This window comes from Orbicella franksi, chromosome 1, assembly GCF_964199315.1.
Source record: "Orbicella franksi chromosome 1, jaOrbFran1.1, whole genome shotgun sequence".
Taxonomy (NCBI): domain Eukaryota; kingdom Metazoa; phylum Cnidaria; class Anthozoa; order Scleractinia; family Merulinidae; genus Orbicella; species Orbicella franksi.
Window position 1 is genome coordinate 25237428 of NC_138145.1, and position 9187 is coordinate 25246614.

Here is a 9187-nt window from a genome sequence, read left to right on the forward strand (position 1 = left end):
ACCAGAAATAGGACGGAGTTCACCAACTTCACCGCAATCCCAGGGCTATCTAAGGACCCGGAAGAGGGGGGTTTATGCGACGCCAAAGGGTATGGTTTTTGAGTCGTTTGAGTCTGAAATACGGTATCGATTTTAGCAATGTTGGTTTGAATTAGGGTATGATTTCTGGTCTTGAATTGAGTATGTTTTTTGAAGGGTCAGGTCTGAAAAAAAATTAAAAGGGTATCCAGTTTTTGTCTGTTCCGAACTATAGGGTAGGGAAAATCGCACATGTTGCTCAAAAGAGAGTAAGGATTTCAACAAGCTCGCCGCACACCCCCGCTTATAAATTTTTTTGGAGTACCCCGCCGGAGCTAAGGATAAAACGGACATGGAATGGAAATAGCCCAAACACGAGATAGTGAGAAAAACACGTGACAGAAACATAATCTACATAACCGATGACCTGTTGATACAGCTCAGATCGCGCAGTTTTTTGGCTCAGCTTGCGTGCACGTTTACGGATATGGAATGGAAATAGCCAAAACACGAGATGGTGAGAGAAACACGTGACAGAAACATAATCCACATAAGCGATGAACTTGTTGTTACAGCTGAGGTCGCGCGGTTTTTTGGCGTTCAATCGGTAACAAATTAAGTAGAATGCATCATGAACCAGATTGTTGTCTGTAAATCTTAACGGGATAATGAACGTTGGTCCTTTTGGGAAAAATGTCAGGGGTGTGAATCATCACGTGCATCCGTTGTGCTTATTGTTTTTGAACATAGGTCGCGTGAGTACTAGGAAGACATGAATTAACCTTTGAAAGGCAAACTCAGTCGATGTCATAGATTAGCGCCACTATTTAATGAGAGCAGCATACAGCAGCTGCTTGCACAAGGAAAAAAATTACTCATGATGACATTTCTCACCATTCTTGTAAATCGTTTCATTTTCACGAACTTAAAAGCGGAGGTACACTTTTTAGACACTTTACTCCGACAGTGCCTCTCTCCACCCAGGTGAATAAATGGGTACCGGCAAATTTAATGCAGGGAATAACTCTGCAATGGACTAGCATCCCATTCAGGGAGGAGTAGAAATACTCCTAGTCGCTTCATGCTACTGAAACCGGGATAATCTTCGGCCAGATGGGCCACTTGGCTTGTATGCAGACAACCTTTTTTTTTTACCCTTTCCAGTGATAAACTGAACTCAAGGAGTTGGCTACAATTTAACACTTAATGGCCTATGAGAACTCGTGCATTTATACATTAAAGCTTTTGATTTATTTATAACAAACTTTATTTGTGATAAAAAAAAAAATGATTTTAACAAATTACAAAGATGGTGCCAACAGGGAAGAACGTAAATCTTCACATAAGCTGACTTCCAAAGCTATGAATAACCAATAAATAGAGAAATAAAGATATATACGACAAGATAAAACTATACATAGATTTCGAGATTAAATAATCTAGTACAAAGTATACTTTATATATTACTTATTAATCAGAGAGAGCTAACGAGCAATTAAATGCTTGTAGAAAACCTTAGTGAACTTAACAACATGGTCTGCCTCGACAACATTATTCGGTAAGGAATTCCAGTCGTCAATGTATCTATTCCAATAGGTTAAATCCGCATACGAGCCAAGTGGCCCATCAGACCTTATCCCGGTTTCTGTAGGATGAAGTGACTAGGAATATTTCTTCTCCCTCCGGGATTGAGGGAGAGACATCGAGTCCATCGCAGGGCTACCCTCTGCGCCCATTTGTACACCTGGGCAGAGAATAGCTCTGTAAGAGTAAAGTGTCTTGCCCAAGAACACAACACAATGTCCCCGGCCAGGAATCGAACCTGGACGCTCGATCCGGAGTCGAGCGCACTAACCATGAAGCCACCACACCTTCACAGCTATTTCAATAAGAATACTTTGATTTCCATAGCAAATTATTAACAAAAGTCGGTTTTCTAATGGAGGCAAAGTTTTCAGTCCTGTAATATTCTTCCAAATTTTTCTTCTGTTGATGTAGTCTCAGTGAGTGGCAATGAAAATGAACGATATGAAAAAATTACTTTTATGATGTTGTTCGCTTTTCAATTTTTCCCAAACGGAACAGTTTTAGGCATGCAATTATCGAATTCCCTATATCATGAGGTAAACGGTTAATGAAAACATTTTTGGCCGTTTTAGCCACAATCTCTCCGGATCGTGAACCAACACGAAAGAAAGGGTTGATACTTGACAGTATGCCTTTACTGCGCCTTTCAATAACATGCGGACTCTAAAATTCAAAGCTCAACCGACAAGTGCGTTTTTCGCTACCGTCAATCAAATGTTCGGCGGCTTCTCCCAGCTTCCGACTACTGCCGAACACTGTTTCGTTGTCTAAACCGTGCTCAACAATTACGATTACCGCGCGCTCGGAACCTGGGAGGAGCCGCCGAACATTTGATTGACGGTAGCGAAAAACGCATTTTTCGGTTGAGCTTTGAATTTTAGAGTCCACATGTTATTGAAAGGCGCAGTAAAGGCACATTGTCACCATTTGTAGCTTGCTTTTGGAAATCTCCAAAACATATCTCTATCATTGGAAGCTGAACAATAATGCAGGTTTATTATGTAGAGCAGTACTCGACAAATAATCAAAACCCATTAGGAAGTGAGGATGGCTAACGATGGCGAGGATGGAAACGGATTGCGATATGGATTTGTCACTTTTTCAAAAATTCTAGTTTGGCTCAAAAATCGTTGCAATTTTGCAAAAATATTGCTGCAGTGTGGATTTTCTTCATCAAATTGCTTTTAATCATTTAGTTAGAGTTAATTAAGTTCTTATTACATAAATTTAGGGACCATTTCGTGAATTTATAACAGTTTTCAGCAAATGTATCGTGACAGTGTCCCTTTAAAGAGATTCTCACTCATCTCTTATCGTGCCCCGCAAGACAACTAGGACCATAAATTAAAGACAATGGAACAATTAAATACCTTGTGTCCCCCTCTCCCTAGATCAATGCCGTCTAAGTTTCAAGACTTTCAAATTTGTAAGCAACAGCTTTGATAGAGGTGATTGGTTACAGAATGAAAATTATTTCTCCACCGAGGGCATGGGGAAGAACGTGGACCGGACTCGAAATCGAGCCTAATGAAACACGAGAGCTGATAAAACACATCGAACAAATAACGAACAAATAAAGACATGGCGTACTTGAAGGCAGAGCAAATGTTCAGCCCTCCTTAACTCCAGGTACAGCTTTTCTTTATAATTTCATGTTATAACAGCATTTATGCCAATGGATCTATCTCCCTTGTTTGAGCGCAATCAATTTGCAGAGTCGCATAAAACGCAAGGCTCGCTTGCGCCTACCCAATGATAAACAATCATTAAAGCCACGTTTTTGTACTTCGAGTTCTGTTGAAAACGGAATTTCTTTTGACCATCTTTTCAAGAGTATCAGTAAAGTATAACATCAATATCCTGTCCCTAACAACTATGCAATGAACCTGATCCATTTTCTGCAATTGAAGTTTATACAGCCATAGCCAAACTGGCTAATACTGTCTAAAAGACGTTTTCAAAGATCTTCCGCTTCTGTGTCAAGTCAAGATCCATGTACACTACTCCTGTCCTTGGCAAAAGTGACAGCAACAGACTGGTGCGTAACTGAAACAACAAAAAAGGTTTGAAAACCAGGAGTACAGGCCTCTCTTTTGTTGAAGTTTTAGAGACTCAGAATCTTAACCATGTGTGGTGACTCCCTTTCTCATTTCCTACTATCACTCCTTAGTAAGACGTGAAAGTTTCTTTCAACAATGAGAATAAACACTGTATTTACGACATTGATTCTCTTAGCGAGTTCCTAGATAATGCCTTAGTTTCACAAGTCGAAAAGACACTGCAAGGATATACAAATAGTGTAGTAAAGGTACTGTAACCCACGGGCAACTGTGAAGAAATTATGAGCTACTTGTCTCCTATGTGCCTCTATGTGTGCTGACAGAGAACAATATCTTGAGTACCTAGTTTTAACTTCCAAAATTGAAGAAAACATTTCAAGAATTAATTATTACTTGTGCGCTGTTGGGGCATTTGTCGCTTTTTGGGGTTTCCTCAAGTAATAAATACATCGCAATATCGTCATAGATTGGTATTCACTCTAAAATACACTGCTCAGTTAAAGGGCAATAGATATCTCATCTCTCTTTCTAATGGCGCTGTTTATCTTAACTGTTTCATAACACAACAAAGTTGCTACGATTTTAATTTTCATGAATTCAAATGGGGGCCGAAAAGTATGATCACTTATTGATAAACTGATTTGTTTTCTTGGTATTGCTATCCCTGTTATTAGCCCAGTGCTCGGCAGGAGAAGTACAATGTATATAGCTTGTTGTTTCAGTCCTCTCGATTTTTTGAGGCCGAGAAATTCAATTTGTTAACGGCCAATGGCTGCATGTCAGTGGGCCATTGCATTTACAGAAAGAGATAAAATGAATAAAAGAAAAAAGGGTCTTACATCAGTTTTCACAATGATGTCGCGCATGGAATTTACAGAACGACGGTCTCCTTCTGCACTGAAGTAAGAAACTTGCATCAAAAAGCTACCGGTCAGGAACCAGTTTTAGATCAAAAATGTAGCTCTTTCTTCTCCCTCAAAGAAATACTCGAACAGGAAAACATCCGCTAAAAATTGACGGGAAAAGGGTCCGAGCGAAAATATCCTCGTTTCTACAACATGGCGTCAATTTGCGCATAATCGACCACAGTAACTCTGATTTGAGCGATTCCAAGTTCAACGCATAGATTATTAGCAAAAAAAGACAAACGTAGTTCTCCGCTGGTTATTTGACTCGTTTGTGGAAGAATATCTGCAATTCCATTTAAACTCCGACCTTCCAAAGACATTTTATACGACGCATTTACAATATATAACATCATAACCCAGATTTGCGCAAAATTATTATCACTGACCTAAAAGGTCTTCTTGGTGCAACAACGCCCGGCGGAAAATGAATTTGTAAGTCTCCATTTACGTAAATGTAATGTAAAAATGTTTTGAGCAAAAATCAATTTACCCTACAGCAAAGAGGAAAGTCCAAAAGGCTCATTATGTTTGCAGGACTGCATCTTATAACTGCCGCGTTATAACTGCAGGACTACACCTTAAACCTGCCTCATAAAATCCTCAGGACTACAGTTATAAACAAGTCCCCGAATATGTGCTTAGAATAAACGCTACCTTGAGGACCTAGTTTTTAGTTTTACAAATACAATACTGAGGTTTCGAAATATATTTTTCTAGAGTTTATAACTAATTGTGCTAAGTTGAGACATCCTTTCCTCTAGATTCTTCAAGTCCTAAATAAATCGAAATACCTCCGCACGCTGTATCATTTCTCATAGAGCTGTATTCACGGTTACAAGATGCTCTGCCAAATCTCCCGTTTGTTAAGCGGACGATAAATAACTGTTGCTATTAAGACTATCAAAGTTGTTCCGATTTAACTGCATGATCAGTGAGATCGGCGTCGAAATGTATAATACCTTGTTGATTTATTTTCTTAGTATTGCTATCTTTCTTACTAACCCAGTACTCCACAAGGATAATGCAATGTATTTAGCTAGTTATTTCATTCCTCTCGAGTTTTCTGAAGTCGGTAAATTCAATTTGTTAACAAGCAATGGCATTGCGAAGGATATCCCTGCAGAACGAGATAAAAAGACTGAAGGAAACAAGGATCTAATGTTCGCACCGATATCGCGGATGGAATTTACAGAACGTTTCCTCCTACATCACGCTTCAAATAGGTGCTCGTAATAAACTAGTTCAGTTTTGTCCAGAAATATCGCACTTTTTTCCTTTGAAAAGCATACTCGAACAAGAAAACATCCGCTAAAAATTGACTCGAAAAAGGTCAGAGCGAAAATATTCTCGTTTGTACAACATGGCGTCAATTTGAGCATAATCGAACGTAATAGCTCTGATTTCAGCAATTCCAAGTTCATCGCACAGATTATTAGTAAAGAAAGACAAACGTAGTTCTCCACTGGTTATTTGACTCGTTTGTGGAAAAATATCCACAATACATTTAAACTACAACCTTACAAGGACATTACATTCGACGCATCTACAATATATAACACCATAACACAGAGTCGCCCAAAATAATCATCACCCGGACCTAAAAGGTCTTCTTGGTGCAACTTCACCCCGGCGGTAAATCGGAATTTATAAGTTTGGATTGTCGTAGATTTAGTGCAAAGTATGCTTGCGAGCAAAAATCGATGTACTTAACAGCTAGAAGAAAAGTGTAAACATAATTATACCAGTAGGACTGCATCTTACAACTGCGTCATTATAACCGTTGCAGACTGTCCCTTGAAACATGTCTCCAAATATATGCTGACAATAAACATTATATTGAGCACTTGCTTTTATTTCTACAAATGTAACAAACTTTTGATACAATTTTTTCGAGAGTTAATCACTAATTGTGCGTAGCTGAGACATGCTTCGCTTTTGTAGGATTCCTCGAGTCCCTTTAACAAATCGTAATATCTCCAGATGCTGGATCACTTCTCTCAGAACTGTACCTCCAACATGTTTGTTAAGCGGAGATAAATCACTTTGTAGCAATTTCGAGTACAAAAATTGCGCTCTTATTTTGTTCAGAAGGGTGTCGAACTATATAACATTTTGTCGATAAATTGAGCACCAATTGTTTGCTTAGTATTGCCAGTCTTACTAGTTCAGCACTCCTCAAGGATAGTACAATGTTTGTAGCTGGTTATTTCCGTCCTCTCAATTTTTGTGAACTCGAGAAATTCAATTTGTTAACAAGCCATAGCCGCATATCAGTGGCCATTGCGAAGGACATACTGCATCCTCGCAGAGAGGAGTACGGTTTCGCAATGATGTCGCGCATGGAATTTATAGAACTTCTTCTTCTGCACTGAAGATGGAAGCACGCTTGAAATAGCTGCTCGTAAGAAAGGAGTTTTTGTTCAGAGATCTAACTCTTTCTTCTCTTTCGAAAAAACCCCTCCAACAAGAAGTTATCCGCTAAAATTTGACGCGAAAAGAGTAAGAGAGGAAATATTCTCATTTCTACAACATGGCGTTAATTTGCGCATAATCAAACATAAAAGCTCTGATTTCGGCTATCTTAAGATCCCCGTGCAGATTATTAGCAAAGAAAGACAAACGAAGTACTCCACTGGTTATTCGACTCGTTTGTGGAAAATCATCTACAATCCATTTAAACTACAACCTTACAAAGACATCAAATATGACGCATTTGTACTATTCATAACTTCATAACACCAACTCGCGCAAAACAATCAACAGTGACCTAAAAAGTCTTCTTGGTGCAGCAATACCTGGCGACAGGTCGAAATTTATTAGTTTTTGTTATGTAAATGTAGTGCAAAGCATGCTCTGGAGCAAAACTCAACATACCCTACAGCAAGAATGAAAGTTAAAGGCCTCATTATAACTGCAGGACTGCATCATGTCCCTGTACCACAAATCTAGGAGCGTACTTTGAAACATGTCTCCGAGTCATGGCATATGCTGACAATATAAATACTATCTTAAATACTTAGTTTTCTCTTCTACAAATGTAGTAAACTTTTGAAATAAATGAGCAAGAGTTTACCGCTAATCGGACGAAGCTGAGGCATCCCTTGCTTTTATAGCCTTCCTCGAGTCTTGATTTGTTTTCTTGGTATTACTATCTTTCTAACCAGCCCAGTATTCCACCAGGATAGTTTAGTGTATATAGCTAGTTATTTCAGCCCTCTCGATTTTTATGAAGTCGGTAAATTAAATTTAATAACGAGCAACGGCTACATATCATTGGCCATTGCGAAGGACATCCCGCATCTTTGAAGAGCGAGATAAATTGACTGAAGGAAACGAGAGTCTTACATTTTCGCACTGATGTCGCGCATGGAATTTAAAGAACTTCTTCTCCTGCAATGAGGGGAGAAGCACGCTTGAAATAGCTGCTGGTAAGAAACCAGTTTCCGGCCAAAAATCGAGCTCTTTCTCTTCCTTCCAAAAAAATACTCAGTGAAAAAAACGTACGCTCAAAATTATAGCGAAAAAAGAGTCTGAGAAAAAATATCCTCGTTTCTACAACATGGCGTCAATTTGCGCATAATCGACCATAATAGCTCTGATCTCAGCGATTCCCAGTTCACCGTATAGATTATTAGCAAAGAAAGACAAACGTGGTTCTCCACTGGTTATTTGACTCGTCTGTGGAAAAATATCTGCAATTCCATTTAAACTACTGACAACCTTCCAAAGACACTTTATACGACGCTTTTACAATATATAACATCATAACACAGAGTTGCGCAAAATAATCATCACTGGCCTAAAAGGTCTTCTTGGTGCAACAACGCCCGGCGGCATGTCGGAATTTATAAGTTTCCATTCACGCAAATTTGGTGCAAAGCATCAGTGTTCTCTGGCAAAAATCAATGTACCCTGAGCAAGAAGGTAAATTGGACTGCATCTCGCAGCCGCCTCCAGACCTGCGGGAACTGACATGTTTCTGAATACATGCTGACAATTATACAACATCTTGACCGACTACATTTCTCCAAATGTTATTAACCTTTGAAAATTTTTTTCAAGTGTTTACCACTAATTGTGCAAAGCTGAGACATTCCTCCAGGTTTTAGGCCTCCTCCGAGTCCCAAGCAAATCCTAACATCTCCAGTTGCTGGATCATTTCTTCTCAGAATCCTGTAGTTCAGGCATGCGCTGCCAAGTCTCCCGTTTGTACAGCGGACGATTAAGTTGCTGCGATCTTAATTGAATGTATAATCACTTGTTGAGAAACTGATTTGTTTTCTTAGTATAGCTATCTTTGCTACTAGCCCGATACTGGCCGCCAGGAGAGTACAATAGCCAGTTATTTCAGTCCTTTTAATTCTTTTGGTGTCGAGAAATTCAATGTGTTAAAGAACAATGGCTGCATATCAGTGGCCATTGCGAAGGACATTCTACATCATTGCAGAACGAGATATGAAATGACCGAAGAAAACAAGAGTCTTACATTTTCACACTGATGTCGCGCATGGAATTTACAGAACCTCTCCTCCTTGCACTGAAGAGAGAAGCACGCTTCAAGTAGCTGTTCGTAAGAAACCAGTTTTCGACCAGAAATCTAGCTCTTTGTTTTCT